The sequence below is a fragment of the Puma concolor genome, chromosome A3, assembly GCF_028749965.1.
Source record: "Puma concolor isolate L17-30 chromosome A3, mPumCon1.1.hap2, whole genome shotgun sequence".
Lineage (NCBI taxonomy): Eukaryota > Metazoa > Chordata > Mammalia > Carnivora > Felidae > Puma > Puma concolor.
In genome coordinates, this window is record NC_141669.1 from 108,796,361 (window position 1) to 108,821,620 (window position 25,260).

The following is a 25,260-nucleotide window of genomic DNA, read 5'->3' on the forward strand; positions in this document are numbered from 1 at the left end:
TAAAAATTTCCAATTTATTCTTGTTGTTCTGCAACTTCATTTCCATTAACATTTCTGAATTTATTTCATTTAATCTGATTAGCACTTTCAATCCAAAGTGCATTTTCAATCCAAAGACTCATGTCCCTCAGGAAGTATTAAAAGCATTAGCCACAATCCATTTCAATATATCCTTTCAACCATCCACTCTTCTCTCCTTACAAAAACTATACATATTAAGGGTATCTCAATCTATTGTCAATTACCTTAATTTCTCTTCCAAGATTTTACTCACTGTGTCAGTCTGTGCAGCATGATGAGTGAATTCAGCAACAATCCAATTCACAAATTCTACTTTTACTGTGAATAACCAGGTAGTGTTTTTAATATACGATGACTATATATTTCTTTCATATACAGGGTTTCTAACATATTTTTCTCCATATACACCTGCCTTGATATATGACTGTTTTTTCATAGTATTTGTTACTTTCCTTAAACGTATTTATTATAAAGTCATTCTGTATTTTATCAGGAGTTAATTTCTGTTCTTATTATTGATCTTGCCGGCTATCTTTCTTGGTGCTGGTTTTCTCATGTGCTTTAGCATTTTAGCTTTCAGGTTTATTTTAAGGTTGGGGGTGGGCAGGGTTACTAGTCATCCTGATTTGACCAGGACTGATAATGTGTCTGGGCCATAGGAATTTTAGTACTAAAACTGCAAAACCTCTGGGAAAACTTAGAGGAGTTGGTGATCTTAGGGTAGATTTGCTTCTCTCTCTCTGGTTAATGGTTTTGACTTTGCCTCTCTCTAATCCCCCAGGACCAATACATCCAGAGCTACGGCTTTCTTTGGCAGCTGAGGACTATTATCCTACAAAATAATACACTTTCTGAACCAACAAAAGACTTAACCCAGCCCTGTTTGCAGAGATGTCTCTTTCCAGCAGCTTTGCAAAAAAACCTGAGACATAAGCACTGATCCTGGCTCTTTTGGGCCTTTTTTTCCCCTTTTTTATGACAGAGGAACATTCCAATGTCCCCTCCAATTTCATATAAGGAGACAAACTTGGCTCCCAAACATAAGTTGGTACTACAACCACCTACTCTCAGAAGTCAAACTCCTGGCCACTCCTGCCCTAGACCAGGTACACAATGATCCCACCCCTTCAGTCTGATCTTGCCAGTTCCCCTGTGTTTCAGAGTGTGCCTGCATCTTTTTAAATCATAAATAATATTGTCTATTATATATTTTTCTGGAATACAGGATAGAGTTTAAAATCCAATTGCATGAAACTATTTTGTCCAAAAATCTCTATCATAAATGTGGAACATATATATTTTTTTTAATTTTTAAAAAGTATTCTAAAGAGTGGGGCATAGCACACAACATATTCCCAGAAGTTGGGAAGAGAGGCAGTGTGTGGGGGGGAGAGTGAGAGAGGGGGAGAGAGACAGAGAGAGAGACAGACAGAGAGAGAGAGAGAATCTCAAGTAGGCTCCATGCTCAGCACCGAGCCTGATATTGACCTTGATCCCACAACCCTGGGATCGTGACCTGAGCTGAAATCAAGAGTTGGACGCTCAACCAACTGAGTCACCCAGGCGCCCCTCTATCATAAATGTGAAACATTTAAACACCATGCTAGTAGAAAGCCTTGTAGGGTCTTCCATACCCTGCAACTCCTCTTAGCATTTTCTCTGTTCCTCCTAATATGCAATGACCATTCATTCATATGTAAGAGGAATTTATTAACTCTTGAAAGCTTAGATATTCACCACATTCTAGTAGCACAAATGCACCCGAAATTTAGAAAGAATGTTTGGCAAGTAATGAAGACAGGTGTCTCAAAGCTTACAGAAGAAATTACAAGCCTGTTAGTCACAGCAAAGTTTACAATGCACCCACATGTAGGATGCTCGGGAGTAGAGGTTTTATTCTTCTTTATACCCTGAGCACTTAGCACGGTGCCTGTCACATATTAGGCACTCAACACGTTTTGAGTGAAGTTGTTTGAACCAAAAGGAGAGCTTCTTAGGTCTTTACTTGAAGCCTAATTACTTTTGCTTTATAAATATTTGTAACATGTTTGGCAGCACATCACAAGGTAAATAAAAGCAAGAGAGAAAACAGAGTAAAACTTTAAAGGCGGACCTGGGATTCAAGCAGCCTAGCACAAACAGACGTTTATATATTAATAGATCCCAAGAGCATCACTATATTATGACATGATATAAAAACCAAAATGTGTAATGATTCTCTTGATTCAGAAAGAAAAGATCAAATTACATAAGTATGTTTTGCCTAAAAAGACAAAGTAACAAAATGTATATTTTATAATGTCTGCCATATACAATGGGTAAATTTTTTAAAGAGGTGTTTATGTTTGAAGGTATTAAATCCTAAACTGTTTGGAACACTCAGCTGCTATGAACAATACCCTCCTTGAAAGTTGAAAACAGTTGAAATCATTCTGCATGAAATCTGTTGCCCACCATTATTAGGAATGACCAGTTCCAGAAAAGCATTTTCTTCCCATTAATAAGAGTTTAACTCCTTCAAGCAAACTACAACTCTACCCTTGGTGGTATTTGAGCTCTATGTAACTTTTGGCCCTCCTACACCTCTCAGAACCATGACTGTGCCTTAAGATTACAAAAATGGAAGTTTTTGCCTCTGCAAAAGTGTTTGGTTTCACTTTCCGTCATGAAACTTCTTCTGGGTTGTTTGCCCATCTCAGCTCAGCAACCTTGTTGATTTTCATGTCTCTTGCCTCCTGGCTACTACCACTTAACTCCTGTCCAATCTTTTTTCTGTTCCTCACTGATTGCTCTGGAAGCCCTAATTAAACGAGACACCCTATGGTGGCCGGCTTATGATAGATCCTGAACATGAGCTAGAGGATTATTATGAGAATTCTCATGCCATCATTTCATGGGTGGAGACAGCACCTGGGAGGTCAGTAACAAGTCCACTTAGATAGAAGTGACAGGATGAGAATTTATTCCAAGTCTAAATGATTCTAAGAATTCCACGCATCTTTGTCTCAACATAGCATTGCTTGTGTCCGTCACCCAGCTCTGCCTTCCTGGAGGTAACCAAAAGAGTGTTTACTTTGGGCTGCTGAGAGGAAAAGCAAGCATGAACAGAGTGGGAGAAGAGCAGAAAAGACTGACAGTTATCACCATAGGTACATAAGCTTTGATTTTCAAACATCTGGAAGATATAGAAGGACCTGAATCACAAACACTCATACCTTTGTAAACTGCCTAAAGTTTTAACTGAAATATAATTGACATACAATGTTATATTTGTTTCAGGTACACAACATACTGATTCAATAATTCTATACACTATAAAACTGTCTAATTTTGATTTTGTTTAGATGATTTTGTTTTTCATGTAAGAATTTTCCATCACCTTCTGTACATCTCTATAAGTTAGATTTTGTAGTCTGTGGGCCCAAGGAGAACCACAAGCTAAAGTAAAAATATTAGTGGAAATTTTTTTTGTTAATTGTCTGTCTTATTTCCAGGTGGGAAAAAAGATATTCTAGGCAGGTAAAATGGTGACATAGTGGCTTTTGACAATCACCTACAGAACTCTTCCTAAGACTCTAAAAGCTATGTGGGTTCTTCTCTGAATTCTTAAAAACAAAACAAAACAAAAAAGGTGCTGTTCACAGTTTAGATTTCATACCAATGAAAGAGGATACTCAAGTCACCTTAGAATCTTAAGTATTTTATAAAATTTTCATCATACTCATGTTAATAAACTGTCACTAAACATGAATATAGCCGGGGCACCTGGATGGCTCAGTCGGTTGAGCATCCGACTTCGGCTCAGGTCAGGATCTCACGGTTCGTGAGTTCAAGCCCCATGTCAGGCTCTGTGCTGACAGCTTGGAGCCTGGAGCCTGCTCCGGATTCTGTGTCTCCCTCTCTCTCTCTCTCTGCCCCTAACTCACTCGCATTCTGTCTCTGTCTCTCTCAAAAATAACCATTAAAAAAAAATTTTTTTTTTAAACATGAATATAGCCCATTTGGTTAAATAAGATTATTTAAGTACATATATTTGTAAAAGTTCAATAAAATGGTCCAAAGAACTCTTCAGATCAATAAGGAAAATAAAAATAACCAAGCACAAAGGAATTGGGGAAGAATTTGGAAAAGAAGGAGAGATCCAAATGATCAATACAAAAATTTATCAACCTCACCAGAAATCAGTGAAATAGTGACACAGAAATTAAAATAGTGATGTGATACCACATTGTACCCATCCAATCAACCGACTTAAAAAGTCTGAAAGTAACCATTGTTTGGCAAAAATAAGGTAGATTTAGACTGGGATGTAAATGACTTCAGTTACTTGGAAGACTAATTTGGCATTACCTAGTACATTTGACGACATGCCTACCATACAATATAGCACTCTAGATACCTACCTAAAAAAATCCTCAGATGTATTCATAAAATATACATAGATAGATAGATAGATAGATAGATAGATATATAAAGGGTGTTTGTTACAGAGTTGTCATAATCATAAAAATTATGGAAGTGACTAACATATCACAGGCAAATAGGTTAAGTAACTGTGGACTATTTAGAAATGGAATGCTCTATAACAATGAAAATGGATGAACTAGATGTACATGTTCATGTAGATGTACATTGAAATACATGGCTGTATTTCAAAAACTTTGTAATGAATGAACAGTGCAAGTTGTAGATGATAGCATTTTGCACATTTTAAACACATGAGGCAATACGATACATTGTGGACCACACATTTGCATGAAAAAATAGGAAAGCATGGATGACAGCAGAGAACTTCAGGAAGGAAAGAGAAGGAAGCTATAGGATGAATTTGGTACTGTATCCATATTGTTTTGTTATTTAAAAACAAAAAGACCTGAAGCAAGAAAGAAATCTAAACCAAATGTGTCAAAACTTACCTCTGAAATTCGGGTGGCAAATATATGATGTGTGTTGTGTTATTTTCTGTATTTTTCAGGAGGTCTAAAACATTCAATACTTTATCATTAAAAATCTGAGCAATACATACATATTGTATATACTGCATAATTAAAATTATAATGTATAAAAAGGAACACGCACAGAAAATATATACCAAAATGGTGTATACCATAGTGCTATCAGTGAGGTGAAATGATTAACTTTTCTCCTCTTGTCTCGCTTGCCCCTATTTTTTTATTGTGCATATATTACTTCTAAGTTTTAAACACGTACCAATTTACTATAAAATTCAAGTAGTAGACTTGCTTATCTTTTAAAGATGAAATTTTGTCTTTTCAAACAGATAAATGACTCATACCGCTTTTAAGACTACACATTAGTAACGAATGCCTTTAAATTTAGCATTGTAAATATTGAATTCAGTAGTTACAATTAACTTAAATGAGTCAGTGTTTATTTACACAGTCAAGCCACCACTTCTAAAATAGTTTTAGCTGCCATTTAAAAAAGAAATGTTACTGCAAGTTTTGGTCATCACACATTCTTTTTTTTTTTTTTTTTTTTTTCAAGTCATGCATCGCTCCTTAGCTTGTCAGTTTGTAAGTAATACCCAAGTTGAGGCTGTATCAGACTGGAAAAGCCTTCATACTGACCAATGAACAACTGAGAACATGCACTTTATAAATAAATATTAAATGGCTCTGTTTTTTTAGAGGCTAACAAGTATCCCGGTACATATTTATGTCAACACTAGAAGGCAGCTTGGGAATTATCTCATTTAACCCTATAGTCTTAAGGTAGAACGGACATGCAAATAGATTAAATTTATCACATACATCCTGGGTGTGTGATCTTCTCATGGGACACCTGTCTAAGCCACCAAACTGCTGGGAGAGACTTTTCGTATCCCCCCAGAATTCTAGATGATAATGTTTCCCAAAAAAGCACTCAACTGTATCATGTGCAAAAGCTCGGGGAATATAAAACGCAGATCCTGGAGAAAGAAGGTTGACAAATTTTTAAACTGAGATTCTGTCCTTCAAATCTCTGATCTTAGTTAGCATTTTTAAGTTATTGTTATAGAGCAGAAAGTAACTTCTCCAGCCCAAGAGGTACTCAATCCCAGCCTTCACCATCTTTCCATATTCCCAGCCATACATTCACCCACTTGTGAGATTGCACTATCCTTCCTCCCTCTCTTCCCTCCTTCCATGCTACATACAACAAATATTTCTTTTTTTTTTTTTAATTTTTTTTTAACGTTTATTTATTTTTGAGACAGAGAGAGACAGAGCATGAACGGGGGAGGGGCAGAGAGAGAGGGAGACACAGAATTGGAAGCAGGCTCCAGGCTCTAAGCCATCAGCCCAGAGCCCGACGCGGGGCTTGAACTCACGGACTGCGAGATCGTGACCCGGGCTGAAGTCGGACGCTTAACCAACTGAGCCACCCAGGCGCCCCCAACAAATATTTCTTGATTGCTCTACTATTATTCAGGTACACAATGATGCCCTGTATAGTCCCTATCTTCACAGAGCATGTAGTCTTAAACTCTTGGGTCCAATATGCTAGCAACTAGCCTCACGTGGCTTTGTAATTTAAATTAATGAAAATTAAGTAAAATTAAATGTTCAGTCCCTCGGTCACACTAGCCACACTTCTAATACTCAATAGCCATAGTGAAGATATAGAACATTTCCATCATTGCTAAAAGTTATGTTAGAAAAGCTGAACTAGGAGGAGGAGATAGGAAATTACATGATCACAGTTCATGGTATTAGTACTGTGATGGGGAAGTTTAAGCAACAACAGGTGCACCAAAAAAGAGTTAAAGACAGTGATAGGGCTGTGTCAAGGAATAAGCAGAAATGTTTATTCATTAACTGCATCTATATTAGAACTTCTGGCTGTCTCTACAGCCTTCTCCCTTTATTCTGCCTCTTCTCATCCTTCTTCCTCCTTGTTAGTCTGGTGGCGGAAGCATGAAGTTCAATCCCAACAGACAAAATAAAATGCCACCTCCTCAATCCTGTCCAATCCATTTCTCAAGTCTTCTCAATGACTAAATCCACCAGCTTAACATTTGCTCATTCAAAACAAATTACTTCCAACAAAGGTTCTAGAGGAAGCTTTTTGTCCTGTGCATGACCCCATGGTCTCTGATGTCAAATGATCAGGTCAGGCCTGAAAAAAAGTGGAAGTTTATTAGGTTCTCAAAGGGGTGCTTCTCTGAGCTCCTATAACAATACAACAATCTCTTCTGTCTGGCTACACAGGCAATCAACTAATTATAAGATCTGTTTACTTGCTGCTTTTTAAATATTCTAATCATCCCCTAAATGTCCTCAGAGCCAAGAGTTAACTCAAACACAGGTGCAGAAGAGCTAACACAATGGAAAAGAAATAATATACAAGATCAAATGAGAAATCAGACCCTCTATGGTTTACTTATGTAATGGCTGTTGTCATGTCCATAATGGACATACTGAAGACAAACATGTGACTACAGAAAATCCCTGCCAGTCAGATTGGGTTTGGGGAAGCCAAATGGATAGTAAAAAGTGCATTCAAAAATATATTTTTTTAATTTTTTAATGTTTATTTTTGAGAGAGAGAGACAGAGCGTGAGGTGGGGAGGGGCAGAGAGAGAGGGAGACACAGAACCTGAAACAGGCTCTGGGCTCTGAGCTGTCATCACAGAGCCCGATGTGAGGCTCGAACTCATAAACTGTGAGATCATGACCTGAGCCGAAGTCAGACGCTCAACCGACTGAGCCATCCAGATGGCTCTCCAAGAATATTTTTTGAAGCAAAGTGAATTATAGTCATCTCTGGGCAAAGAAGGATTGACTGGCTTTTTGAGGCATGTTTAAATTTTTTTTTTAAAGTAGGGGCACCTAGGTGGCTCAGTTAGTTAAGTGTCTGACTCTTGATTTTTGCTCAGGTCTTGATTCATGGTTCTTGAGTTTGAGTCCCGCATCAAGATCTCTGCTGACAGCATAGAGCCCACTTGGGATCTTCTGTCTCCCCTCTCTCTGCCCCTCCCCCCACTTACGCATGTGCCTTCTCTCTCTCAAAATAAATAAACACTTAAAGAGTAAATTTTCAAAAGCAATTAAAAAAATCAATAATAGTTATTTAAACTACCAAATCAATTATTTACATATAAAAGTCTTCAAAGTGTTTTCATACTTTTATATCAGGAAAATTCAGTGACATCCCACCTCATAGCAATTTTATTTATACTAGTCAATTACATAGCCAATCTTTCCTTCTTCTCCCACAAAGTTTAGTGTAATTCTGCTTTGTTTCTAAAGAATCACAAACTCAAAATTATTTTGACTGTTGTAAAAATTATTGTTAATATAAAGTTAGTATTGTTCAAGGTAATTATGACCTGGATTTTCTCCTTTTGCCCCTTCAGATCCATTGTGCATCCTTTTCCTCCTTGCTCAGTGCCCCTGATGCTGACTTCTGTGAACTGCAAGAATGGGCTCCTTTGCCCTCTGGTTTCCAGTTGGGTTTGGTCAAAGAGAGCACTGAACACACAGGAGATGCCTGGGGGGAGGAAGGAGGGAGAGAGGAAGGAAGGGAAAAGACAGAGTGGAATTAGGGGACTTTCCCCCAGCTCTCACTCTTCAGAATTAGGTTGGCAGTGGTGGTTCTAGGTAATTTCACTGTTAGCATCTGTGCCATAAGCATTTTTTCACTGCATGACTCTCATTTTTGCTGTATAACTAACTGGCTACAAGGCAATTTGCCATAAACTATAAAGAAAAAAAAAGCTGGATGACAGTTTGGTTTGACAATGTGTTGATGTCATCAACTGGTTGACAGTTTCGTTTCATTTCTCCATTGACACAATACTCCCATTTTTATATTATGCAAATCTTAACCCTCAGAGTGGCCAATGTAGTGGTGCAATTTTTGTTTTGCTTTGTTCTGTTTTGGTTTAAGTAGACTTCATGCCCAGTGTGGAGCCCAATATGGGGCCCAATATGGGGCCAAACTCACGACCCTGAGATTAAGACCTGAGCTGAGATCAAGAGTCAGACACTTAACCGTCTGAGCCATGCAGGTGTCCCACTGGTGTACATTTTGAACCCACATTTCACACACAACTTTGGAATGTCTATCAATAGACATGTGACAATATGCCAAGAGCAAACAACAGTATAGTAGGCTTTCACAACAGTACAAAGCTCAGTTACAAATACACATCTTAGTATCTGGAAACTGATACCTCTCTTAATGAAGGGAGAAATTTTAGCAAATAAAGAAAAAGTGTCATGCTGAATAAGGAGACAAGTCAACAAGCAAAAAAAAAAATGTGGAATACAATGAATGGCAGACTTTCAAAACAAGTGCTTAGGTACAATCCACACCATCAAACCAGTTATTTGCACAGTATTGCCATGAATCTACACATATTTTAAATGTATCCAAATATATTTTGTATTTCCTAATAGTCTTTTTAATTTTGTTATTGAAATTTTATATTTCATTATGTTTTTTTAATGAATGTCTGTCTTTGATTTTGGTGATTTTATCTCTTACAGCAAAATTGCTTTATGGTTAATTAATTATGCAGCGAAAATGTCTGTAGTGAAAATGCTTACAGCAAAGATGCTAATAGTAAAAATGTCCCATGCGGGCAGTGGCTGCATTCCTCTAAGAAAGGTCATGCCTTTGATTGGGTGACCCTTCTCCCACAACACAGCTACAGCTATGGACCCTTCCTCTTCTGGTAACTTCTCCTTCCCTTGCTTAGGAGTGGTAGCAACTCCCTGATGTTAATAGCCCCAAGTGCTTCAACATTCCCTATTGGTTTTCCTCAACCTCCTGTAACTTTATAAATAGTCTTATCATTAAACTCTCCTCAATTCCCCATTTAAGGGTGCCATCTGCTTCCTGTTGAGATGCTGATGGAAACAAGCCTTACTAATGATGTCTTTCTCCAAGATCCATCTGACCCCTGGGAGTGTAACTAAAGTGAGCAACTAGTCTTGAATGGGAAGCAAGCCAACCTCAGGTGTCAGATTCCTTAAAGAAGCTCACAAGTTCAAGTTAAATAGACAGTAACTACCCAAGGTGCCCAACAGATTTCCAAGAATGCAAAGAAGCTCTGTGCCTTACTCTCAGACAGTCAAGAATCAAGAGAAACCAGGCACCAGTGATTTTACTTCCTGTCCCTCTTCTATTGATCTCTAGAGATGTTATTTTTCTACAAAATCATTCTGGAGGCTTTAAGCAGAGGAGTAACAGGACCCTACAGCATCTCCAGTGCCCTCTCCTTCCCCATGGCCCATCCCAGAATGCAACACATCTTTCACTTTTCCTGGAATCTGCCATGCATGTTCCTGACTCAGGGCTTTTGCACTTTCCTCATAAAGTTCAAGGACCTCATCGTTTTCATTTACTGCTTCATCAAAAACTAGCAAAAGGAGGTGCTCTATTCATTAATTTACCAATAAATGAATTGAATCAGTGAGTGAAGGAGAATCATGTCCGTTGTGTGTTGAACGATGAAAAATTTTCACCATGATGGGTGTTTCTTTCCATGTTTCCAATGCTCTTCAACCTAATTAAGAAGGTAAAATGACTACAAAAAATATTAATCACATGTCAACCTATTTTTAATATATTTAGATGAATTATGTTGTTATCCTCCATCAGAATGGGTCATTAAGGGTAAATTATTTGACACAATTCGGAAATGAGTAGAGGTGTTCAGGTAATGTCCTAGGTCCTGTTGTACGACCCTTGGGTTCTGAGAATACCACCTCCTACCTTTTGTGGCTGCACACCGATGGGTGGCAGCCGCTTCCAAACATTGCTAACCTGTGAACTGTTTCAACTTCCTCTATCAGCATTTTTCGTTCTTCTAACACCTTTGTAGTTAGTTTCCATATTCAATTTCTCCATTGAACAAGCAGGTATAGAATGTTTTCACTGGACAATGACTGAAATGTAATTTTAAAAACTAAGCTTTTTTTCATAGATTAGTGATTCTGTGACTTCCTTTAACATTGATGATATAATAGTTTAGACACTGAACTCAGAGTCAAAAACTATAAATTCTGTTATGCTACTCAAAATTCCCCCAGCCTCTGCCCCCTGTTCAGTTTCAAAGCCATGTCTACTTATTTGTTACAGCAGCTTCTGGTGCCAAAATCGTTATTAGTTTCCTATTTTTCTATAATAAACTACCACAAATGTAGTGGCTTAAGCAAATGCATGCTTAATCATATAATTCTGCAGGACAGAAGTCTGAAATGGGTCTCATTGGGCTAAAAACAAGGTGTTAGCAGGGCTGCACTGCTTTCTGGAGGGTCTAACCAAGAACTCATTTTCTTGCTCTTCCTACCTTCTAGAGGTTTCCCACATTCCTTGGCGCATGGCCCTCGATGAGTCCTTCTCACATCACATCTCTGATCCTGACACCATTGTCACTTCCCTTTCTCTAAGTCTCGGCCTCCTTCTTTCACTTATAAAGAACCTTGTGATTACATTGGGCCCACCTGGATAATCCAGGATTGTCTTCCCACGTCAAGGTCCACAACTTAATCACCTCTGCAAAGCCAATTTTTCCATGGAAGGCAAATCTTCACAGGTTTCAGAGATTAAGATGTGGACATCTTTGGGGAAGGAGGCCATTATTCTAACACATCCTCATCCTGGGATCAGCTCCTAATCAATTACTGGCTTGAATCGGTACATAAATACTCCATTTCCTTGCCCCCCAGTGGGATAATTTTGAGGTGCATATCTTGCCCTGGCTCTCAGAATTCCCCAGCCAGATTAAACTTCAGTGTGGTGAATTGTTTAACATATTGGTTGTCTCTTTTCTTTTTTTGGTTCCCCAACTGACATTTCCTGGGACCATCTCCCAAATAAACTGCTTGCATTAAGATCCTGTCCCAGAGTCTTCTTCTGGAAGAACCCAAACTAAGGCATTATGTACTTTGGACTCTACTTTTCCTCTGCATCTCAGTTTCCTTGGGAAAAGAGGTTTAATATCATCTCCCCTAATTTTCTCCCAAGGAACATATGTGAATAAGAAAGAAATAACACTTGTGAAAATATTTTGAAAAAATCTTAAACAAGGGCACACAGATGTATGATATCTTCATTTAAATCTAGCCAGTTTCTTTTCTTGATATAGTGAATTGGTAAACTTTATAGTCAATGCCTCTAGATCAGTAGTTCTCCACTGGAGGCAACTTTGCCCATTGAGGACATTTGGAAATGTCTGAAGACATTTTTGATTGTCACAAGTCTGTGGACAAGGGTGCTACTGGCATTTACTAGGTAGAGTCAAGGATGCTACACATCCTAGAATGCAGAGGACGTCCTCTCACGGGAATTATTCAGGCTAAATGTCAATAGTGCCACTGTTGGAAAACCTTGCTCTTAAGTCAGAAGATTAAATGAATTTATGTCATTATTTGGTTTGCAAACAGCACAATTATTTTTCTACCTCCTCGAAGTTCATGAATACTCACTTCATTCTCTGGGAATTAATTTTACTCCAACCATTGGCTGGAGAAGCCATTATGCAAACAATCTAATGTCACTCTTCATAGACACATTGTTTTGGTGGAATTTGTTAATGTTTTTGTCAAAGAACCAAATAAACCCCATTGCAGGTGAATCTTGAATATCATAAAAGCCACTGTTGTATTGTAAACAGAGACCAATTCACCATCAAAACCAGTTTCTGCCTTACCCAGTAGAACAGCGCAGAGCTGAACCTGCTTAAAATATGTCCTTTCCTTTTGTCCCCAAACCACTTAATTCTAATATAATACAACAAAAATTAAAACTGAGACATTAGTTACCAGAACACAAGAGTGTGTTTACAGGTCTCGGTTTTCCTTGTTCTTTCCATATCCCATTTTCTTTTTTTTTTTCTTTTTTTTTTTAACATTTGTTTATTTTCGAGAGACAGAGAGAGAAAGACAGAGTGCAAGTGGGGGAGGGGCAGAGAGGGAAGGAGACGCAGAATCCGGAGCAGGCTCCAGGCTCTGAGCTGTCAGCACAGAACCCCACGCGGGGCTCGACCCCACGAACCACGAGATCATGACCTGACCTCAAGTCATATGCTTAACCGACTGAGCCACCCAGGTGCCCCTCTATATCCCATTTTCATCTTCCTTCTTCTCTTTCCTACGTTCATTTCACTTCTTCATCTTCCCCATTATCCTTTCCAACCTCATCATCTTTTCATCTTATTTGCCCTTTTCTTGCTCTTCTTTTCCTTCCTGTCCCACCTCTTTTCAGCTTTGTTCTTGTCCTCAGTACTAAAAATCCTCTGGTTAACTGACTGGCACTTGTAGGATTTAACTGCCTTTCCCAGCTACTCTGTAAACGTAAACTTGAGCCATCTGGGCTTTTTAATGTTTCCTGTAAAGCCTGTCACTGCATCAATCGCCTGTTTTGACTGGCTGCACAAGAAGTCATTGTAAGCTAATATTTCCCCAGGGCACTTCAGTCACTTATTTAATTGTTTTCTTCCTCACGAATGTCTTTTACTCAATAATAGACTGATTTTTTTCTTAAACACAAGCCAAATTCCCTCCTAATTGTTGACGTACTCTTACAAACTTAATTATACCATGCCCTCACAATTTAGAATCACAGAAATCTTAACGAGGAAAGGATCTTCTATTTAAAGAATACTGTTTAAAAATCAGAGGATGAAATAACCTCTAGAAGATTCCCATCTTGTCAAAAAATTCAGAAAATATATAAAAAAGTTTTTTTAATTGTTTATTTTTGAGGGAGTGGGAGGGACAGAGAGAGAGAGAGAGGGAGAGAGACACAGAATCCGAAGCAGGCTCCAGGCCCTGAGCTGTCAGCCAAGAGCCCGAAACCGGGCTCAAACTCACAAGTGGTTGAGATCATGACCTGAGCCAAAGTCAGATGCTTAACCGACTGAGCTACCCAGAAAACATTTTTTTAGAAAACACATAAAGTAAAGATAAAGGAGGACCTTGACTTTGATTTTCTGTGACACCCCTCTTGTCCTTATAGATAGCTTTTGTTTTATTTACTTATTTAGGTGTTAACCTTGGAATTATTTTAAATGTAGGTAAGAAATCTAAGCAATTTTTCTTTAAAAGCCAATGTTTAAATACTCCTGCCCTTGCAAGAATAATTTGAAAACAGTTAGTTTAGTACCAAAATATCCCATAGTTGCAGTCATGTGTCAGCTCAAATTATGTGTTTTAATCTATGACTACATATAGAAACATAATTACAATATCAGGACAATTACAATTACAGTAACAGCAATGTCAATTTATTAAGTATATGCTCCGTGTCAGGCATCATGCTTTTCAGACAGTATCCCTAATTGTCATAACCTTTTCTTCTCCTCATCTTCTCCACCTTCCAGTTTTTATCTTTCTTACTCCTCCTTCCTCCTTTTCCCTAGATTTACCGTACTTCTCTTTTGCCCTCAACTTTTTCCTGTAGTTATTATGATCAATAGTTTCCTGATATCAAAACCAAGGCTTTGGTACTCAGAGAAGTGAAACAACTTGTCTAGAATCCTGCATCTTAAAGGGGGGAGGGTCCCTTCCAACCCAGGTATCTCTGATTCTGAAATCTATAATCTTTTATATAAGAATGCTTTTAAAGGGGGGGCGCCTGGGTGGCTCGGTCGGTTAAGCATCCGACTTCGGCTCAGGTCATTATCTCATGGTCCCCGAGTTCAAGCCCCGCGTCAGGCTCCATGCTGACAGCTCAGAGCCTGGAGCCTGCTTCTGATTCTGTGTCTCCCTCTCTCTCTGACCCTCCCCCGTTCATGCTCTGTCTCTCTCTGTCTCAAAAATAAATAAACATTTTAAAAAATTTTTAAAAAAGAATGCTTTTAAAGGAACAAGCACCTCACTTTGTTCTCTTCACCTTTCTAACTTGGCTTAGCTTACTTTAGGCATTCATGCAATACACTTCTCTTCCTAACACACGCATACCCACAACTCTCCCCCCTTTGACTGGTTTGCTTGGAATATTCCCAACTCTCTTTAGGATATTTTAATTGTCCAAGTTGAACTAATCGGAGAGATCCTCTACAAAAATAAAATACTGAGCCTAAACTTGATCCCAAAGGTATACATAGCAACATCTATTTACAGAAACCCTGGATAAAGTGTTGGGTGTAACATTCACTATGATCAACCACAAGGACTAATAGCTAACTAAAGCAATCCTTAAATTAGTTGAAATTCTTCACCAGTATATCTCAAAATATATCTCTGTATCTCTTAAACCTAATGACCATAAAACTATAAAATATATCTTACTTTTTGTTGAAAAACTTTCTCTATTTTGGATATGGAATTTTATGTTTCTCTGTGAGAAATTCATAATTTAACAGGATGTTCCTTCAAACTAAGTACTTTTTTGAGCCCCTATTAAATCTACTTCTTAGAAACAAAATCTCTCTCTGATATACAAGCATCGTGCCCTCCAGCCTGCCTGTGCAATAACTGTGAGCTCTGAGAAGGTGTAAGAAAGATCAGAAAGTATTTAAGACACAGACATGACTCAACTTCCCTATAAGTGGATCCAGCCCAAGCACCATAGTCACATTCTTTGAAGCAACTGATAGCAAGAATTTCAATCAACAACAAAAGCAAACAGGGGAAAGAGGAAAAAAAGAAGTTTCTTTTAAGAAAAAAAAAAAAAAAAAAGGAGAAGAAGAAGAACCTGTTTGAAATAATGATGCTCAACTGCACTAAACAAGTTGGATCCAGGAAGGAATGCCAGGAGTACATGCACTTGGCAAAAGATTTCGTTGGTTCTTTCTCAAAGGGGGTTTTTGGGTGACATTGAGTTCTGATCCCCATCTAAAGAAAGTACTACTAAAAAAAAAGAATGGTAACCCATGAATATGCCAACAGAAAGAACAGACATAGAGGGGCGCCTGGGTGGCTCAGTCAGTTAAGCGTCTGACTTCGGCTCAGGTCATGATCTTACAGTTCGTGAGTTCCAGCCCTGCATCGGGCTCTGTGCTGTCAGTGCAAGGCCTGCTTTGGATCCTGTGCCCCCCCGCCCCCTGCCTCTTCCCTGCTCTCACTCTCTCTCAAAAATAATAAATATTACAAAAGAAAAAAAAAGAGTGACAACTGCTTACCGATCACTGGCAATTAAAAAAAGAACTGAAATAGAAGTGGAGATGACAATACAACGTTGGCTGAAACCAATGAAACAAAACTTACATAGAATATCCTGTTAATTCACCTCTCCCTGCCATTCCATTAAACACACCAACATGACAAGACAAGGAAATAAGGGCCTTTTCACTTATAAAAATTTAATTTCACTTCATAAATGATCCAACTTTTGTGGTGGTATATAAGACAGAGAGCATTCAGAGTAAGGGGTCCCCAGCTTTGCATATAGGACATTCTGGGCCATCACCACAAATAACATGCTTTCTTAAGCAAACCAAGCTAAGTTTGATTTATTTTCTCTCGTCCTATTTCTATATCATCTTTTCATATTTTTCCTTTAAAAAAATATAGAACAAGAAACACCAGTTCATTTTATTTAGTTTATATAATTAATGCCAGGACCCCAGAGTACAAACTAGACAGAGGTTATCAGCAGCTGCATCATTTAGTCAATGGCTTTGTATCCTCTTTCTCCTGGTTCTTGTGTGTTCACAAAGGGAGCCTGTCCACAATCCGTTAGGTTCTCATTGTGAGCCTCAAAATACGTAAAAGTGAAGGAGTAATTTCTGTAACCCTATTCCAGTAAGAGAGGCCTGGTCATGATCGTATTTTAGAAGAGCCAAAGCTCTAGCATCTGAAAACTAACGTTCCATTGCAGGGTTCTACTTTCAGCTATTTAGCCCTTCTCCCTGGATTGTGGCGGGGGGGGGGGGGGGGTTGGGGAGGAGTTCAGGCAAGCCTTATACTCCACATCTTCTTCATTTAGAAAATCAGCTGCTCCCTATCTCCAAGGGATTTTGTGAAACTAAGCAAGATTACAGTGTTTAGGAAGCTAGGCACATATTCATGGATGAATGAATCCACCAAATATTCTCTTATAAATTTGAAACACATACTGAGCATATGCCTCCTTTTTATAGAAAAAATATGAGGATCATTTAAGGTTTAAATAAAATATTTTTTTTCCATAAAGCCCAGAAATCTGGATTCAAAAAGCCACAAAAACAATGAGATTTATGACTGACTTCCTAACAGAAACGATGGGAGCCAGGAAACAGTTGAGTAAATTATTTGAAGCGCTAAAAGAAAACTACAAGCCTCAATTTATATATGCAGAGAAAATACCTTATAAAAGTGAAGGCGAAATAAATATATTTCCAGATAACTAAAAACAGAGTATTTGTCACCAGCAGCCTTCCACTAAGAGAAGTACTACAGTTGTTTAAGTAGAAGAAAAATAATTCTAGACAGAAATAAGGAGGAAAAAAAAGGAGAAAATGAGGAACAATGGAAATTATAAATGGTGAGTAAATATAATTAATACTAATTTTGTTAATATTGTTAATATTATATGCAAAACAATAATATTTTGTGGCATCATTTCGTTGGAATGAATAAAACCAAACTGGTTATGTTGTATTCCCACCAGCAATGTAACAGAGTTATAATTCCTTCAGAGTCCTCATAAGAATTTGGTTTTGTCATTTATATTTTTTATTTTTAGCCTTTCAAATAGTGTGAGGCAATATTTCATTCAGGTTTTAATTCATATTTTTCTAATGACTAATAATAGAGTAATCTTTTCATGTGCTTATTTCCATCCATGTATTTTCTGAGAAATGTCTGTTCAAAACATTTTTCCATTTTTAAATTGAGCTGTTATTTTTTTATTGTTGAGTGGTGAGAGTGCTTTATTTATTCTGGGCACAAGATCTTTATCAGATATGTATTTTGCAAGAGAAATAAAAACATATGTCTATACAAAAGCCTCTACACAATGTTCATAGCAGCTTTACTCATAATCACCAAAAACTTTAAATAACGTCCATCAACCCATGAATAGGTAAATAAATTGTGATGGATCCACACAATGGAATACTCCTCAGTCATAAAAAAGAATGAACTATTGATACATGCAACAACATGCATAAACCTCCAAGGCATTACGCCATGTGAAAGAAGCCACTCACAAAATGCTCTACTTGTTTAACTGTATGATTCCATCTAGATGACGTTCTGAAACACATAAAACTATTAAAAGCAGAAACCATACCACTTGGTTGCCAAGGGCTGGGGTGAGAATATTGATCATAAAGACACATAAGGAAATATTTAGGGTATTTGTGGTGATGGCAATATTCTGTATCTTGATTGTGGGTATTAAATGCCTGTCTTTGTCAAACTCATAGAACTGTATACATAAAAAGGGTGAATTTTACTGCATGTGAAGTATATTCCAGTAAATGTGGCATTAAAAAGAAAACCATGATATAAAACATGGGAGTGATAAATGCTCTGGGAAGTAGTAAAACTATGAATTCATATTACATATAACTTATATAAAGTTTATATTAAACAGTGATAAATCATGGATATATATTGCAAACTCTCAGATAACTATAATATATTAGTGAAAGAAATTAAATGCCCAAATAAAGGAAAGGACAGACCTTGTTCACAGATAGGAAGACTCAATATCATAAGATATAAATTCTCTCCAAATGATCTATAGTCAGTACAATTCCAATCATAATTCTCAGCAGGTTTTTTTTTATGGAAATTGATGTGCTGATTCTACACTGGAGATGCAAATGCAAAAGATCAAGATTTTCTTGGAAATTCTTCAGAATTTCTTCTTTGGAAAAGAAATCCGAAAGAAAAACAAAGTTGGAGGACTTACACCAGATATCATGTAGATCATCGACCTAAACATGAAAGATAAAACAATAAAGTTTCTGGAAGCTAGTAGGTGGGTGTCTCAACAGGTGGTGTTGAGAATATCTTTATTCCCTTGGCATGGGCCCAAGCAGATCGAGGAATAAGGTTAAATACTGATAAATAGGACTTCATTTAAAGTAAAAACTTGCATCACCAAAAGGTAACATTAAAACAGGAAAAGGAAAGACACTGAGTGAAAGATATTTTTAATACACATACATGAGAAAGGACTCCCTGATAACATATAAAGAACTCCTACCAATTAACAAAGAAAATAGAGACAATACCATTTCTAAAATGGGTAATATACTTGAACAGACATTTTATAAAAGTGAATATCCAAACGACCAATATTCATATAAAGATTTGCAGGCATCACCGACCAGAGAAGTGCAAATTAAAGCCACAGCAAGATATTATTGAACAACCACCAGCATAACTAAAATTACCTAGTGTTGGTGAGAATGTGGAACAACAGGAACACACTGTAAGATAAATTGTAAATTGGAATGATCACTTTGGAAAACTCTTTTGTTAATTTACTAAAGGTGAAATGTACATGCTTTGTGATCCAAAAATTCCATTCCTCAGCAGAAAAGAGTACTATGTCTAACAAAAGATATATATAAGAATGTTAATAGCCCAAAACTGGAAACAACTCAGCCATTTACCAGCAGTAAAATGGACCAATTGTGTTGTATTGATACAGTGGAACAGTATACAGCAATGAAAAGTATGAACTATTGATACATGTAACATCATGGATGAATTTCATGAACATGATAGGAATCCAAACAAAATTACTGTGTGGTTTCACTTATGCAAAGTTCAAAATGAGGCAAAATTAATCCATGTGGATGGATGTCAGAATAGTGGGGTGGTGCACAGGAAGGCTAACAGGTATATAGCAATGCTTTTTATCTTGATAATGGGTGTGTTTTCAGAGGAGTGCTCACTTTGTGGAAATTTATGAACATGTATGCTTATGATCTGTAATCTTTTCTGTATGTATCTTATATTTCAATATAACAAAAGTTTACCTGGAAAGCAAATACTATGGGTTTCCTAAAGATAAACTAAAGTCTATGAGGAATGACCACTGGCCAAAACAGTTTCCTACTAAAGGGACACAGTTGAGGTTCCAAAAATGATACTTATCAGAGCAACATTTTTTTTGGTAAGGGAAATCCTTTTCCCTACATACGTATTTGTGTGTGTCAACCTCAGAGACTGTCTGCTCACATGGTGAAGTACTTTAATTAATATTACTTTACACAGTGTTATTTCACAAAGGGATTAAAACTTTTGAAGAGATGTTTATTTTATCAGAGAAATCCCCACCAGTAGAATAATAATTTGCTGGTAGTTCCTGAAGTCTACTTCACAGATTTTTCAAACTTGCTTCTTTTTCTGTCTACACAATGTTCCCGCCCAGTTTACCAGAATTCCTAAGCAGGAGAGACGTGCAAGTGAAGAGACAGTCCCCACTTGTATAATACAGGATCTTCATAGCTAGTCCTTCCTTCTGCTCTCAACCTGTTTCTTAGAGATTACACAAACTCCAGGAATTGCAAAGTTTGTGTTCATATATTAAATCACCTACAATTTTCCTTTGATGTGTGTCTACATGACCTTCCATCACATGACACTATTGAAAAGGCTAAAGGGTTGTCATTTTGAGATAGCAGAAGTCTCACAACACTGACTGCTTTCCTCCGTCTGTTGGATTCCATCATTCTGCAGCCAAGAAATTCATCCCAGAATATTTTGACCAGCAAACAAATTCACTGATCAAAGATCCTTGTTTACAATACAGATCATTCCGAAGCCAATGGGAGATCTAAGTTTCATGATTTCTAGAGTTTACCATTATTTCCAACTAGACAGAAATTCTACCTCCTTTTTAATTTACTAAAAGAAAAACCACAGGGGCGCCTGGGTGGATCAGTCGGTTAAGCATCCGACTTTGGCTCAGGTCATGATCTCACAGTCTGTGAGTTCGAGCCCCGCATCAGGTTCTGTGCTGACAGCGCAGAGCCTGGATCCTGCTTCAGATTCTGTCTCCCTCTCTCTCTGCCCCTCCCCTGCTCATGCTCTGTCTCTCTCTCTCTCAAAAATAAATAAATATTAAAAAAGTTTTAAGGAGAAACCACAGGCTTCTTCTTCCTGTTTCTCACATTTACCAGAATCATACATTTGCAAACACACACACACACACACATGCATATATATATACACATATACACACATATATGTATACATATATACATATGCATACATATAAATGTGTGTGTATATGTATACATATATATGTAACTTGTGGTAAGTGGGATAATACACATAACACATCATTGCCTGACATTTCTTGAAGTGTTTCAACTAGGAAAAATAAAAATACATAGATGTTATTGGGTTGATCATAAAGAGACATTGAGAATTGAGAGAGCCAAGAAGAGATTCATTTAGCAATATCTTGGAATACTTTATGTATTGAATGAAAATAATGCCATCACAAGAACATGAAACAATTAAGGCTCATCTACCAACCATCTCTGATGTGAGGGACTCTTCCTCCACCAAATGTTTCCTAAGCACATGCCACCCATCCTGGATGGACTGGGAAACAAATATGGTACAAGAGTTCTTTGTAAATATGGCATAAAGAGTGGAGTCTACTTGAATGAAGAATGCAAACTTATACTTCAGCACCTTACAAGAATGAAGAATGCAAACTTATACTTCAGCACCTTACAAAACCCCAGTATAAACTTGGCAACAGATAAAACATAAGCTCTACAAGTGTATTGCTGGGTCTCTGATGTCTAATTTCTGGATTGTCATGGATCATAACTTCTCCCTGGAGATTCCATGACTACAGATAAGCCCAGGTTGAAGTCCCATCTTATCAGTTGTAATAGCTGCAGCCAGCTGACAGACCTAACAGATCAGGTAGATAAAACTCAGGCACATTTTAGCACCAGGCCTCCTCTCTTATCCTTGGTGCACATAAATTACTCTGGAGCTCCTGGCAGGGATTCTTTGGTACAAGGTATTTTCATAGCCACTGAGCTAGTTTTCATCTTCACCACCTCTTAATCCAGGATTCCCTGTTAGAGTTATTACAGGCATTACATACATGAGTCCCACCTCCAATTTCTGAGTGTTTCTTCACACCAAGTCACCAAGTATATACATTATATCTACATATCTTTGTGGGTATAAAAACTGTGGGAAGAACTGACTGGAATGCCAGTAAAGGAATAGAAGAAACAAAACAGCAAACAATAGTGTAAGAAGCTAAGATATAGGATGACTATTATTCTTGTTTGTTTATTTGTTTTGTTTTAATCTGGCTAGTTAGTTTTTATGTTTGTTATTCTCTTTGACTTTTGGATGTTTGGTCATTATAGAAGACTGACTTATGTCTCACTTCCAAAAGTACCTTCTTATAGATCAGGGATGTGCATCTAACACTAAACAAATAAGCAACACCTCTCAAAACCAGCTCCCTAGGCTGAGCCTCTGGATGTCCCACTCAAAAGATTCATCCATCTGGACCCAGGACAGTACAAAAAGTGAACCCCACAGTGGTTCACACTGGTTTCTATGGTTTACAAAATCAATTCTTAAAGGGACTGTGGCAATCTCTAAAGAATCAAAATGCATACTTTATAAACATAATTCACTAAAAAGCTACTATTAGAAAAAATTTTGGCCATGGAAGGACATGTTGAGATCACTGAAGTCAAAAGCTCCTAATTTCTTTGGGATCATGTAACCTAGTTGTCTTTTTTTTTTTTCTTTTCTGGACTAGCTTTAAAACTAGGTGATCAGGTGACTGGAAACAAATTCCAAGGAATAGGCGTTCCGTTAGTGTTTTCCTTCCAGTGTATCCAGTGATACATGGGAGAAGAGAGTCGCAATTATTTATTCCAAAGTCTAATATAAACAGAGAGTAAGAGCCTATTTTATTTATTTGATTATCTCAGGCAGTCAGACTACTCACTATGCATTCCTTGCAATCTTAAGCATCATTATCTTTCTATTTCTAACAAGATTTTGGAGATGCTCACTCCCCAAACTGTTGGAAATGTCTGTCATTGATATACCACAATGAAGTAACAACCTGCTAGTTCTCATGGAAATGCCCTTCTAGGAGATCTGTCAGACACCTGTCCTGGGTGTTCCCTTCTCCCTCTGTTCATACAGAAACTGGTCATGGTAGCAAGAGCAGCTCAGCAATGCTACCATATTGCCTGTGTTTAAAGTGGTTCTGAAATTGTGTGGCTGTAAGCAAGTCATTTGCCCTTTCCAAAATGTGGTGTCCTCATCAGTGAAGTGGGAATAATAACCACATTGGCTTACAGTGTTGCTGAAGATAAAAGGCAATCGGGTGTGTAAAATAATTAACCCATGCCTGGAATGCAGTAAAGCTAGGTCCACATTAGTTCATGTTGTCGTCAGTACCGATTTGAGGCACAAACTGAGGGAGAGGGAACCAATGCCTAAAATTGAGAAGGCATTCTACAGTAGTTTGGCTTAACCTTGATTAAAAGTACAGAAACAACTCGAGCCTCTCTAACCCTAGTTACTTTCAAACAAATGCATGAAAAGGTTTCTATCAAAGTCTTAATTAAATACAGTATCAAAAGGACCTCCTTAAGAAGATTCCATTATAAGGTGCACCCCCAGGGTAGATACAAGGCAAGATTCCAGCGTCATTGATCCCCTGGGATAATGATTTTCTTATCTGCTGTGGGAGAGGATTCCTCCCAGGGTTCAGCTGGTGGATCCAGAGCAAAGAGGAAGCTCAGTTGCTTGTTAGCTTCCAGCTTCTGAGAAGAAAGGCTGAAGTTGGTGACTGAAGGGTCCACATGTTATAAGCATGTTATATGTCCTTCTGCTGCTTACCTTTGTACTGCAGGAATTCTATGGTGGCTGAGCTTAAATGTCTGAAACCTGGTTGGCTCCCTAGAGACATCTTGAAGCAGAACCCACTTCTGGCTTCTCAGTGCTCCAGTGGTATTCCGGATGATGAAGCAAACTCTCTGCAGATTGTGCCACAAAATTCCACTCCAAAAATAAACAAGAGCATCTTGCTTCCTACCTTGAGGTTGAAACTCCAATCATTTCAAACAGCCTGTTTACATAACAGCCCAGAGTGTGGCCTGAACTGTGATCCCTTCCCTGATAAGAACCTCCGCATGTTCTGTCCCAAGCTGTTTGGGTTCAAGTACAGGGCAAGGCCCAGAATGGGGAAGCTCACTGGGCTTCTGCAACCACAGTGAAGAAGTTGGGCCTGTTTTTCCAGGAGCTGCCACCTTGCAATCCCCATCCAGTAGCCCCCAATTGCCCAGAACTGCTAAAGAAAAGCACACACCACATCAAGAAGTGGAAGGCAATTCTCATGTTTCCAACCCCAATGAACAACTCCCCGTGACCTTTCTTCTACCTCTTACCTTACAAAAATACTTCAAGATGCTCCCACCCTAAGACATTTTATTAAAATTTAAAATTTTAAACCTTAGCCTAAATTCTGCAGACCCCATAAGTTATTCCAAAATGTTCTTCCTTCCTTCTCCACCTCTTAAAAGAGTGGTCCTCTCTGCAAAGAAATAGACTTCAAACCTTAGAAAATTGTCCATACTCCACTGTTTTTGACCTACAAAATCTCCCATGTGATTCAACCTAATACCCTCAATATGTTAACAATGTTTATTATGGAGGGAATAATGGAAGAATGGGGGGATATGGATTGGTCATTAGTTTCTACTTTGTGCTCATATATACTTTCCAAATTTCTTCAACTAACTTATGTTAGTTTCAAAATCGTAATTAAAAAAAAAAACTGGTCAGAATCACCATCTCTACTATGAGAGCATATTGATTCCACAGCCCTTGACATCTGTTCTTTGAACTTGCCCCTCTTCCTTCTCTCCCCGAAGAGAGCGAAGTCCCCCAGTGACTGACCTCAGCCAATACTCTAGGTAAACCTACTGTGACATTTGACATTTTCTCCTTTACACTCTCTCTCCTGCATACATCCCTGGTTTTCCAGGTTCTCCAGGCTTCTGTCTGCTCCATACCAGTCTCATTCAGTCACTGGACAAATATTTACTGAGTATTACTATGTGCCAGGCACTCCCTAGAGCCCAGCAAAATTACAGTGAACACAAATTTTTACCACCCCTGTCTACCCCTAAAATGTTGGTGTTCTCCAAGGTTTTGTCACCTCCCTTATTTTTCATCCTCTCCCTGAACCATCTCTTTACTTGTGTGGTTTCATTCTCTTCCTCAACCCTTATACTGATGATTCACAAAGACCCTGCTTCTTCCCACCATACCTCTTCAGCTGAATATTCCAAAGGCACTTCCAGTTCAATGCATCCTAAACCAAATT